The sequence below is a fragment of the Phascolarctos cinereus genome, unplaced genomic scaffold (assembly GCF_003287225.1).
Source record: "Phascolarctos cinereus isolate Bilbo 61053 unplaced genomic scaffold, phaCin_HiC Scaffold_726;HRSCAF=1367, whole genome shotgun sequence".
NCBI classification, from domain to species: domain Eukaryota; kingdom Metazoa; phylum Chordata; class Mammalia; order Diprotodontia; family Phascolarctidae; genus Phascolarctos; species Phascolarctos cinereus.
The window spans coordinates 275,415,391-275,429,378 of record NW_027556098.1 but is presented as its reverse complement, the minus strand read 5'-3'; positions in this window follow the sequence as shown (position 1 = coordinate 275,429,378).

The following is a 13,988-nucleotide window of genomic DNA, read 5'->3' as shown; positions in this document are numbered from 1 at the left end:
TCTTTTTGTGGTGGCAAAGAATTGGAAACTGAGGGGATGCTCATCAGTTGGGGAATGGCTGAACAAGTTGTGGTATATGAATGTAATGGAATACTATTGTGCTATAAGAAATGATGAGCAGGCAGACTTCAGGAAAACCTGGAAGGAATTAAATGAACTGATACTGAGTGAGATGAGCAGAACCAGGAGAATATTGTAAACAGTAACAGCCATATTGTGTGATGACTGACTTTGATAGACTTAGCTCTTCTCAGCAATACAAGGATCTAAGACAACTCCAAAAGACTCATGATGGAAAATGCTAAGCACACCTAGAAAAAGAACTATGGAGTCTGAATGCATACTATTTGCTCTTTCTCTTTTTTTTTTGTTTTGTTTCTTCTTTCTCATGGTTCCTCTCATTCATTCTAATACTTCTTTACAACATGACTAATGTGAAAATATGTTTAATATGGATGTATATGGATAGCCTATATCAGATTGCTTACCATCTTGGGGAGAGAGGTGGGGGAGGAAAGAAGGGGAGAAAAATTTAAAACTCAAAAGCTTATGGAAGTGATTATTGATAAATCAAAACAAATTAATGAATTCTTTAAAAATTGAGTTAATCATCTGCACTGATGGAGGGAATTTCCATGCTAGGAACCACTCACACTAGTGAAAAGAATCAGTACAGAGTAAAAACAAAACAAAATAAAAATAAGCAATGTGGGGATAGTAATCTCCTAGTGGGTGAAATGGTAAATCTTCTTGGCTAAGCCCATTTACTACCTATAAGTACATTAAATACTTTGAAGATCAAACAGATTTCAATACATCCAGTTCCTGGCTTTGATCTTTTATTTTATTTTGATTCTATTTATGTATTAGAATCCAGGCTATATAAATTATAAACTAGAAGGGGACAAAAAAGAGGGAAACGACACATCCTAGAAATCATTTGGTTTCTGACCTTTCTTTTCATTATATGGTAAAGGTACCAAAGTTCAAAACAACAACCAAACCCCTACAATAAGTTGAACCCAGAAGGCTAAACAATAACAGAAGTAGGCTTGTCTCCATTTGGATGGTTTCCAAATTTTTACCACAAAGATCCCATTAAATATACAGGAAGCTCTGATTATTTATGATGTAACTTAATATTGACAGCTTATTAAATGCCCTGACCTTCTCCACTAACCTTTGGAATTATACAACTGGCAGCTGCATGACACCTTGGCTATCAAGGTAGGAAAAAATGCATATCATCCATTTCTTTTTGCATGATCATTTTTACTTTCTCCAGGGCAAAAAAACCCCCAAAAAACCCTCAATGGATTGACTGCATTCCCCCTGTCTTGTACATTTCCTGAAATGTGTATGAGTAGGTTTCACAGAGAAAGAGATTTCTATGGCCTTTTATATGCTGAACAGGCTCAGCTCAGAGCCTACTGCCTAAACCTATTATACACAGATCACCTAACTCTGTTACTGAGTTTGTGATGCTAGATTAATTTACCCATACAACAGGTTGAGAAAACGACTTTACACATTTGTTTTTGCACCAATACAGAACATGAAGATCATTTTACAGGAAAGAAAAAGACAGCTCTGTAATGGAACCCACTATTAAACAGACTCTTATGCCACCATTCCTTTCATTTCATACAGTGCCATGGGGCAAACAAGACCCTTGCTGAGTAGTGAAAGAAAGAGAAGGAACTGAAAGAGAAAGATGAGGAGTTGGGAATGTTTAGGGAAGGTGGCGGTTGAAGAATGGGTTATTTGAGGCTGGATGGTTTCATAGAAAAAGTAGGGCACAGAGAATGGGAGCTCTCTGCAATATTATTCGTTCTCAGCTCAGTCATTATCTTTTTGTCTTGCTGTGTGAACTTGGGCTAATCACCTAGCTTCTCTGGTACAGTTTCCCTCATCCTCTCAAAGGAGAGATGAAAGAACTATGATACGTCAGTTCCTCTGAAGAACCTTGCTATACAAATTCCAGGCATTGTTAGGTCAAATTTTAGTAACTAGGAACTCTAGCATATGTTGGACCAATGAGGTTTTGTATATTGTCTTAGCTAACACATGGAGGATTTCATTTTAAGTTCTCAGAAGGCAAAGAGCATATCCTAGCACCTAAGGCATAGCTCTGAATTAAGCCAATAAACTCGGTAAGTACTGTGTTTGGTAGTATTGTCTATGCAGCCCAATTCTTTAACAAATTTGAATAATTCGCTAAACAATATTGCTCATGCAGCTACAAAATAATAACAATGATACCTAGCATTTATATAACAACTTAATGGTTACAAAGCACTTTATATATAATTATGCCATATGACCCTCAGAACAACCTGATGAGGTAGATAGAGCCATTATTTATTATCTTCATTTACAGATCAAGAAACTGAAGTACAGAGAGGCTTACTCAGTCTATTAAATAGTAGAGCCTGAATTCTAACTAATTTCCTAATTCCAAGGCTGTTGTTTTTTCCACTGAATGACACAGCCTGTTCATTAACATTTGTTAAAAATTTCTTCACAACATCACCAATTAGTTTTATTTAAACTAACTTTAATTCTAGTTAATACAGTATTATTTCACTTTCTAAATATCCTTAATTTTCTAATTTTGAGTAGATAATGGCTCTAAATAAGTAAGAGAAAACCAAATATAAATGAAGAGAGGTTGGTGTTATAACAAAATAAAACTTATAACAGAATCAATCTAAGAATAATAGTTATTGTATATTTATATATATATATATAAATATAAATATATATATATGTATAGTAATTATCCAGAATCAGGAATTTATATAAACTATTGTTATCAGCATTACTTTTACACACTCATGTCAAATATTTAATTTTTCTCTTCTCTTTTTAGTTCACCAGCACTAGAAGCAAAGCCTTAGCTCCAGGTCAAGGCATCCAGGCTGACTTGCTAGTTTCCTTCAAAGTTTGGCTCAAGTCATCTCTTACATGAAGCCTTTCCTGATCTCCATAGCTGCTAGTGCCCTCACAAAAAATTACTTTGTACTTATTGGTATTTTGTTATATATGTACATGTTGTGTCCTCCTTGCCCCTCAAAGGATGTAAGATCCTTGAGGATAGGGACTATTTCAGTTTTGTCTGTCTCTCAGCTCAAGGATTTTGAACCCCCAAGTGCTGAAGTACAAACCTTGATCCCCATTCCCCAGCTTCCTGCTCTCTCACTCCTATTCCTCTCACAAAGGCAGCAAGTGGCCAGAGTAGGATTGCTGAGGTACAAGGGTCACCTCCTTGGCCTTAAAACAGGCACTTTCCAAATAAGCTTTATAATTAAACCATGCCTTAAAGTTTTCACAGCACTTCACATTCATTATCTCCTCTGAGCAGCAACAACTTTGTGAGATAGGTTCTACAGATATTGTTATCCCCATTTTACAGATGAGGAAATTGAAATTCAGAAACATTAAGTGCTATGTCCATGATCACACAGCTAGCAAGTATCTGAAATACCATTGAAATATGTCTTTCTAGGGGCAGCTAGATGGCACAGTGGATAAAGCACAGGCCCTGAAGTCAGGAGGACCTGAGTTCAAATCCGACCTCAGACCAAACACTTGATACTTATTAGCTGTGTGACCCTGGGCAAGTCACTTAACCCCAATTGCCTTTAAAAAAAAAAAGAAAAAATATGTCTTTCTGACTCCAAGTTCAGCACACCATCCACTAAGCAAGCTGCCTCTCAGGGAACAAAAAGGTACATTTCCTGGTCTTCCCTCTCAAGTGCATGCAATTCTGTTTCTGTCATTCACGTAGCCTGAATTTCTTCTGCTTCAGGCTCCATACTTCCTTCAAGGCCTAATTCAGATGCCATCACTTCTTTTTTAGGCAGCTGAGGTTAAGTGACTTGTCCAGGGTCACACAGCTAGTGTCAAGTGTTTGGTCTGAGGTCGGATTTGAACTCAGGTCCTCCTGACTTCAGGGCCGGTGCTCTATCCACTATTTTGCTTTTCAATCTCAGGCCAATCAAAATAGTTTGTACTTTCACAGGTGTTTAATAAATGCTTGTTGAATTAAATAGATTAACTACTCATATTACCAGGGCTTTTTAAAGTGGCTCTGGGCAGAACCTAGAGGAGAATAGTACTACTAACATGGGTACAACTGTCTATGAAAAGAGCAGTTTGGACCAAGGGAATAGACTTGGTACCCAATAAAGAAAGTCCTCTGTAAACCAAGGATCAAGGCTAAAGGAGGGAGCTGGTTGACTTGGGAAAGAAATATAGGGAGGGTTATTGAGGGTCAGACTAATGATTAATCTGTATAAAACTAGTTTAGGTGATAAACCTGAATACTTCCAATTTTTCTACCCAAATATGGTTTGTGCCCCGAGATTTCCTCACACTGAATATTATATAAGTAGCAGTGTAGTTAAAAAAAAAACAGACTTGGAGTCAGAAGATTTGGATGTATATCCTGGCTCTTCCACTTCCTGGGGTGGAAAAGGGAATAAATAAGCACTTATGTAGTGCTCACTATATGCCAGCCAATGTGCTAAGTGCTTTACAGATATTATCCTCAGAACAACCCTATGAGGTAAGTACTGTTATTATTTCCATTTTACAGTCAAGGAAACTGAGGCAAGCAGAAGTTAAATAACTTGCCCAAAATCACAGTTAGTAAGTATCTGAGGCCGGATTTGAACTGAGGTCTTCCTGGCTCCAGCCCTCCACTGTGCCACCTAGCTACTCTCCTGCATTTCCTACTCCTCTAGCTTTGGGTTACTCCATTTTTCAAGGCCTCAGTTTCCTTGCCTGTAAAATAAAAAGGTTGAACTAGGTCATCCCTAACAGACCTAGGAAAAAGAATTAGGAGGGCCCTAAGGACTAAGTCATAAGCAGAAAAAACCTTAAACCCTTAGGGGATGGTAACAGAAAGTTACCAGCAGTAGAATGCCAGGTAGCTTTCTGCCTGAATCTATGTCATCACAGAAAGCAATGACAGCGACTTTGAGTATACAATAAGTTGTGGTCCTCACATTCTTTGACGAAGAGCCAGCTGACACTTCAACAAGAATTATGTGCCTAGTATGAGTACCCAAGGTACTCTGCTGGATATTGGGGATGCACAGAGCACATCTGGTACAAAATTTAATATTTTTGTTGTTGTCATTCAATTGTGTATTACTCTTTGTGACCCTATAGACCATAATACGCCAGGCCCTTCTATCCTTTACCATCTCTTGAAGTCTGTCCAAGTTCTTGTTCAATTTTTCCATGACATTATCAATCCATCTCATCCTCTGCTGTCCTCATTTCCTTTTGCCTTCAGTCTTTCCCAAAGTCAGGGTCTTTTCCAAGGAGTCCCATCTTTTCATTATGTAGCCAAAGTATTTGTGCTTCAACCAGTATTTGATCTTCCAATGAACAGCATGAATTAATTTCTTTAAGTATTAACTGATTTTACCGCCTTGCTGTCCAAGGGACTCTCAAAAGTCTTCATCAGCACCACAATTTGAAAGAGTTGATTCTTTGGCATTCAGCTTTCCTTATAGTCCAATTCTCACAGCTATTCATTGCTACTACAAAAACCACAGTTTTGACTATGCAGACATTTGTCTGCAAGGTGATGTCTCTGCTTTTTAGTAAGCTCTCCAGATTTGCCATAGTTTTCCCTACAAGGAGCAAACATCTTTTAATATCATGGCTTCAGTCACCTCCTGCAATGATCTTTGAGCCCAAGAATATAAAATCTGACCCTGCATCCACTTCTTCTCCCTCTATTTGAAAGGAAGTGATGGGACCAGGTGCCAAGATCTTAGTTTTTTTGATGTTAAGCTAATACTCTCCTCCTTCACCTTCATCCAGAGGCTTCTTAATTCCTCTTCACTTTCTTCCATCAGAGTGTATTGTCTGTATACCTGAGATTGTTGATGTTTCTCCTGAGAACCTTAATTCCAGTTTTTTATTCATCCAGCCTGGAATTTCACATTATACTCTGTATATAAGTTAAGTAATAAATAAGATGACAATATATAGCGTTGCCATACTCCTTTTCCAATCTTAAACCAATCAGTTGTTCCATGTTTAGTTCTGTTTCTCCTTGACCCACATACAGGCTCCTCAGGAGACAAGTAAGATGATTTGTAATTCCTATCTCTTTGAGGACTTGCCACATTTTGTTGTTATCCACACAGTCAAAGGCTTTAGTGTAGTCAGGGACAGACATTTTTTCCTGGAACTTCCTTGCTTTCTTCATAATCCAGCGAATGTAGGCAATTTAGTCTCTAGTTCCTCTGCCTCTTTGAAAACCAGCTTGCTCTTCTGGTAATTCTCAGTTCACATATTACTTGCTGGCATGTGAAATGAATACAATTGTTTGGTAATTTGAACATTCCTTGACATTGCCTTTCTTTAGGATTGGGACATAAACTAATCTTTTCCAATTCGGTGACCACTGTTGTGCTTTCCAAATTTTCTGGCATATTAAATGTATCTCTTTGGCAGCAGCATTTTTTAGGGTTTTAAATAGCTCAGCTATATCATTTCTACTAACCTTATTAATAGCAATGCTTCCTAAGACCCACTTAACTTCATTCTCTAGGATGTCTGGCTCTAGATCAGTAACCACACCATCGTGATGATCAGTGATATTAAGACCTTTCTTTTATAGTTCTTTTGTGTATTATTGCCACCTCTTCTAAATCTCTTCTGCTTCTATTAAATCCCTGCCTATTTTTGCATGAAAGTTCCCCTTAATATCTCTAATTTTCTTGAAGAGATCTCTTATCTTTCCCATTCTATTGTTTTCTTCTATTTCTTTGCATTGCACGTATAAGAAAACCTTCTTATCTCTTCTTGGTGAATTCTGTATGCAGTTGGGCATAATCTTTAAAATGACAAAATCGTATCTGTTCAAATTCAAGTCAAACTGTTCAACATCATAGTAACACAAATCTGTGCTCCAGCTATGGATGCTGATGAGGCCAAAGCTAATCATTTCTACAAAGGCCTACAACATCTTCTAGAAATTACACCAAAAAAGATATCATATTCATCACAGAGGATTGGAATGCTAAAGAAGGAAATCAAAAGATAATTGGAATAACAGGCAAGTTTGGTCTTGAAGTACAAAATGAAGCAGAGCAGAGATATAATAGAGTTTTATCAAGATAACTTGCTGGTTATAACAAACACTCTCTTTTCAACAACCTAAGAGGCAGCTGTACACATGGGTATCACCTGATGGTCAATAAAGAAATAAGATTGATTATATACTTTGCAACCAAAAGTGGAGAAGCTCCACGCAGTCAGTGGTTATTACCTGACTGTGGTTCAGGTAATAAGCCTCTTACTGCAAAATTCAGACTTAAATTGAAGAAAGTAGGGAAAACCATCAGATCACATAGGTATGACCTAAATAACATCCCTTATGAATGTGAACTGGAGGTGATGGATACATTTAAGAGATTAGATAAGAGTGCCTGAAGAACTATGGACAGCAATCTCAGTATTGCGGAGGAGGCAGCAACAAAAAAATTCCAAAGAGAAAGAAAAGCAAGAAAGCAAAATGGCTATCTGATGAGGCTTTACAAATAGCTGAAGAAGAAAGGAAAGGGAAAGATATACCCAAATGAATGCAGAATCCCAAAGAATAGCAAGGAGAGGTAAGAAGGTTTACTTAAATAAGCAATGCAAAGAAATAGAAGAAAACAAAATTTAATATAATACAATGTAAATGGAGGTAGAGAATGCTTGGAAAAGGGAGTGGGAATCATGAAAGAGAAAGAAACCCCTTGGCAACCACCAAAAAAAGATAAAGATTCTAAGAGATAGAGGAGATGAGGGACAACAATCCAAGTTTGTGTGAAGGCAAAAAGGTGAGAGATGGAATGCTGAGTTTGGGAAGCAGCAGCTTATAGTTCTGGCTGGCCAAAATACCGAGCATGTTAAAGGGAATAGCAATAATATGAGATAAAGCTGGAAATGCTGTTTAGTGCCAGATTGGGGAGGGAGGGCTAAGCGAAGGAGTCTTGAGTTTTAGTCTAGAAGCAATGGAGAGCTACTGAAGCTTTATGTTTGTTTTGGAGTTTTTGTTGCTGTTGTTGTTTTTATTAATTCATTTTGATTTATCAACAATCACTCCCATAAGCTTTTGAGTTTTAAATTTTTCTCCCCCTCCCACCTCAAGACGGCACAAAATCTGATATAAGCTATACATATACATGTAGGCTATACATATATTTGTTTTGTTTTGAGCAAGAGAGTGACAGTCAAGCCTAAGGAAGTAAATGTGAAGCCTTCCAAGGTTGTCTCTACTTTGTTCCTACTTTCTCTTTCTTTCCACTCCTCTTTCATGGAGCCTCCAGGACCCATCAGACTTGAAGTACTAATATCATGCTTTCCCTCTGCTATGACCCACCCCCTAACTAAAACTATATACACTCCCCCAAACAGTACCCCTTACCCTGGAATGTTTTTTCCACCCTCTCTACTAACAAAACCAACTCGTTCTGGATCCTACTCTCATGAGTTCAACTTTTTGCCAGTTATGAGGTTGGAACAGATCTTGTGAAATGTTAATAACTACTAATAGTTTAATTCCCTTCAATTCAATAGAAACATTAAATGCCTACTCTTTACAAGGAACCATACTAAAGATTACAATCTCAAGGGGACAGGACAAGCACATTGGTCATTGAATAACAGATTTCGAGATGGAAGTGACACTAAAGGAATAGGGAAATAGAAAAATATCAAGGGGCCACTATCAGTTATGACTCCCTCATTTTACAGATAATACACTGAAGTCCAGGGAGATAAGTGACTTCCCCAGGGCCATTCAGCTACATGGGAGAGTAAGAAGAATTCCGAGTAGAAGAGTAAACTATCACTTTCATTTGGGAGAATTGGGAAAAGCTTTTTTGTGGGAGGGAACATCGGAGTTGAACCTTGCAGAAAGAACAACTAGAAATGGAAGGGTGAGAATGGGTGAGATGGAGTCCATTCCAAGCCTGAGGGATAAATAGAGAAAGAGCAGAACAAGGGGAAGGGACAATATGATTTAAATTATAGATGGTGTGAAGGGATATAGAATGAAATAAGATGAGGTAGGCAAGTTGGAGTTCAGTTTTAGAAAACTTTGAATATCTTACTGGGTTACTCTACCCCTCTCTCCTCTCCCCTCTACCCCTCACCATAAAGAAAGGAATAAATCTCTAATGATGTAATTTAAGCTACAGTGGAAAGGCATTGGGAGAGAGATTCAGGGAGAGGCTAGGGCTTTGGCTTATGAGTAAAACATTGAATTCTTTCTGCCTTTCCTCTTCCCCCAAAGTTGGTAATCTCCAAAAGTGACAAAGCAAAGCTCTAGGATCTCAGATTAACAACCTCCCACCTACCTCTCCAGAAAGAGGACTCATGGGAAGACCACAAGAAGTGCCCATTCACAAACCTCTTTCTCTCCTCCCTTTCCCTCCCCCTCCCTCTTTTTCCCTCTAGTCCCCTCCTACCTTCTTTCCTTCTCAGGCTCCTACCTGCATTCCTGGCCATCCCCTCTGCCACTCCCGGGTTGTATTCATTTCAATTAGATTTGTTAAAAGCTTAACACTGAGCCAATTAGCCTCCGCTACAGCCCAGTCTCTTCAACTCTTTCACAAAAGGTGTCCACCATGATTAAAGGAAGGTGCCTGAGGAGATACTGTGCTTAACATTCCTCAGAAATACTTAAGGAGGAGAGAAGGGGAAATAGGTATTTAGAGAAGGAACAAGGGCCCGGAACCTAATCCTAAAATAAACCAAACTGATCAAAATGGTGGAATGCTAAAACTTGTTTATAAAATGAAATTATTTTCTCTCCAACTTTCCAAAGAGAAACTAGATGGTACAGTGGATAGAGTGCTGGAGTCAGGAAGGCCCGAGTTTGAATTCTGTGTCAGACATGCACTAGTGAATCTGGACAAATCAGTTTACCTCTCTCTATATCAACTTCCTCATCTGTAAAATGAGAGAGTTGGGCTTGATGGTCTCCAAAGTCCCTGCCAATGTGGTGAAGCAGAAAGAGCTCTGGATTTGAGTTAGAATTGCTTTTAAATTCCAGCTCTTCCACTTCCCAGCTTTGATGCCATTGAGACTCAGGGCTTATCTGTAAAACAAGGGGCCTAGATTTAGGTGACCTCAGGTCCCTCCAAGTTCCACATCTATAATACCTTTTAAGGTCATCTCATCCATCTGCCTGACTCCATTTAGGATTGCTTCTAACCTGGACTAAACAGGTCTCTACTCTTCTTTAAATCTTCCACCAGTAGAAAATAGCCTGCCTCCTTCAGTACTCCATTTAGTATCCAAGAAGTCTTCTTTACCTCCAGTCAGTTCCCCTTCCTCCAGTGTAGTTCAAAGGATTTGGCACTCTGAGTAGCCCCAAGCAGGAGCTTCACCCGAGTAAATTCCTAGTGGCCTCAGTATTTTTCCATTACCCCAGCCCTCAGTTTTCCTATTTTATACAAAAAGCTGAATTAAGATCGTTTAAGGTTCATGCACACATGCTGGTGAAGAATTGTCCTCTATTCTCCTAAGGACAAGGCCAGAGGTGGTCTTTAATTAGAGCAAGAAAGGTTTAAGAATATCTTCCAAATGATGAGGGTTATGTGCAATCAAAAAAAAAATTCACCAGATGAGTACCTGAAATTCTTACCCTTAAAAAAATTTTTATAACTATCTTTAGTACAGTTGGTTTCCTTTATAATCCTATGTATTTTTTTTAATGCATTTAAAAGCATTATTATGAGAAGGGGTCATATCCTTCACCAGAATGCTGAAAAGGTCAGTGACTCAAAAAGGCTGAGAACCCTTGCCTTAGATTCAGCTCTTTGCACTCAGATGAGTTTAAACAAAGTCCCTTATCTTCGCGGAATGATAGAAACTCAGAATTGAAAGGAACTTCAGAGATTATCTAGTCCAGGGATGGGGAACCTGCAGCCTTGAGGCCACATGTGGCCCTCTAGGTCCTCAAGTGGGGCCCTTTGACTGAATCCAAGGTTTTGTTCTGTGAAATTTGGATTCAGTCCAAGGGCCACACTTGAGAACCTAGAGGGCCACCATATAGCCTTGAGGCTGCAGGTTCCCCACCCCTGACAATCCCTCTCTGGTTATAAATCGTTTCTCCAGCATCCAGAAATGGTTGTCATACCTTGGCATGTGGCTGGAATAAGTGTTGTTATTGGGTTGAAGTTATATATCACCTGTCAGAGAGAAGGGCACTGAAGGTATAGGACCTGCAGGATAGATAAACTTTGATGGTGGGTCATGGGAAAGAGGAAGAGGATTGAGAACAGTCCAGAATATACGTGGATGAAGTAAAAGGCCTTGAACAAATAGGAAGAAGGAAGCATGAGGACAATTTGTGTGTGTTTAGGATGGAGGTTTAATGGAAATGAAGACCTCAGACACTTCTGTAAGGAATATTGGAGAGGACACCAAAATGTTACATCCTTCACAGTTTAGCCCAGGACCAGATCTAGTGACCATTGGAAAGTGTGACCAATGTAGTTTCATTCTCTGTAGATTTTTGTAAATCGATTAGACCTCTGAAATTGCTTTTCATTGGAGGCTAGAAGTTGGAAGGAACCTTGAGAAATCCCTTCAAGACTGATGAGTTTGTGATTATCATTTCATAATTTAGTATAATAACCATGTCATAATCTGTTAGGGAAATTTAACAGACACCTGTCCTGGGACTTTGATGGCTTTTGGCAGGAGGAAGTAGCTATTACAATGATAACAGCAAGTAATAAGACCTAGCATTTGTATAGCACTCTAAGATTTGCAAAGCACTTTGTACAAATATCCTCTCATTTTATCCTTAAAACAACCCTGGAAGGTAAGGGGTTATTATCTCCATTTTAGAGATGAGGAAACTGAGATGGACATTTTCCTCTCCGCCCCGCATCAGTTCTCTCTGCTGGTGGGGACAGTTCCTCTGATTGGAGTGGGCAGGAGAGTGAACAGTGGAAAGGTCCTCTCATATCTTCCCTGTAAGCAGGATACTAGGTCAGCCATCTTTTCATTTCCCACCAAGCTGCACTTCTCTGGTTTTCAAAATGCTCCTCTTCCCCAACCCTACCAGGTACCTCCCCTCCCCACCATCAGCTTCTTTTTATGTGTTGTCTTCCCCTTTAGATTGTGAGCCCCTTGAGAGCAGGGGTTATCTTTTGCCTTTCTTTGCATCCCTAGCACTTAGTACAGCGCACTCAATAATTTTTTATTGACTGACTGAGGTTAAGTGACTTGTCTAGGGTCACACAGCTAGAAAGTGTCTGAAGCTGGATTTGAACCCAGGTTTTCCTGATTCCAGGTCCAGGGATCTTATCCATGCCTCATCTAACTGCCTTATCAACCATAATTAAATTTCTGTTTCTGTCAACACTAATAGCTTTACAACCTTAGACTTAACTTTTCTAAAACCTCCATCAAAATGGACTCATAGCTTTCAAGATGGCTCAAACAAAGATGTGAATGTACCCGAAGACAAAAGACTCCCAGTGGGTGGTAGAGATCCCTGGCATAGTCTTTCTCGTTCTTCCTCCTTCCATTCTATTTCAATCTAGGTCTTTTAAGCAGGTCATATCTAGTCCAACCCCCAGTTGAATCATGAATCCCATCAATATCATCCCTGACAATGGACAAGAGTCCATTCAGCTTCCTTTTAAAGACCTTCAGTAACATGTTGCTCACTATTCATTGTGACAGCCCACTCTATATATGGACAACTCTAGTTGTTAGCAAGTTTTTCTCTCTTTTGGACCTAAATATTCCTCCCTATAACTTCTACCCACTGACCCTAGTGTGTCCTCTTGATTCAAGTAGAATGAGTAGAATCCCTTTTCCGTGTGGCAAGCTTTCAAATATTTAAAAACCAAAATCATGACTACCTTGCCCTCACCCTGCACCCATGCTGCCACTCCCCACCCCACTACCCACATTGTCTTTTTTTTTCTAGGTTAAACAGCCAATTTTTTTTTAACTGATGCTTATATGACCTAGTTTCAAGTCTTGTTTGCCATCCTACTCACCATCTTTTGAATGCACTTCAGTGTTTCAATGTTCCTCCTAAAATATGGAACCAGAATTCAGCACAGTGCTCTGGATGGGGTCTGACAAATGTAGAATAGGGCAGGACTATCTCTTTCCTTGTCCTAGATACTCTATTTTGATTAATGTAACCTATATTTTCATTATCTCTTATGGCTATTAATCACACTCTGACCTATATTGGGTTCTCAGGCCACTAAAATCCTCAGTGTTTTTCTTTTTCACGTGAGCTGGGATTTTATTTATTTGTTGCCTTCCATCTCCTATCCTATATTGTAAAACTATCTTGGCAGGTGGGCTAAACCAGGTTGAGGGTAACCAACAGACCTCAAACCAGTCGGTAAGGAGAGGGGAATGTCTACCCTGAACATGTGAAGACTTCCCCAGGCAGATGGGCAGATGAGAACAGTTTGTTCCAAGGGCTATGAAGGTGACTGAAGCAGTACTGTGGAATGCTTAGAGCTTGGTCAGACATCAAAGATGCCAAGGTCACCCGCTACATCCCAGGCCCTCGGTAGTCATCTTAACTTTTATCCTGCCATTAGCCTCCAATGACGCTGGATTGGCAGCCTCTGGAATGAGGAGAGTGGAAGAGAGAGTGAGGCTGATGACTTTGTACAACTGCCTCACTGAAATCCAGTTCACCTGCAAGTTAAGACACTACCCCTGTGATGTCACTGGTCCTCTCTGAAAGCTGACGAACAACAACTTGTGTACTTGGTCTCTGTTATAATTTCCTTTTTTTCTATCTTATACTTTTGATTTTTAAGTCTACATAATTGTAAACAAAACTCCACATTTCCGTGGCTTTTTTTCTTTACAGGACAGTGTGCTGAATTCCAGAAAGATCCATGAGCAAAAAGCACTGTCCTTCTTTTTCTTGATGAAACTAAAAACCACTTCAAACCTAAAAGTGTGCTTCTTCC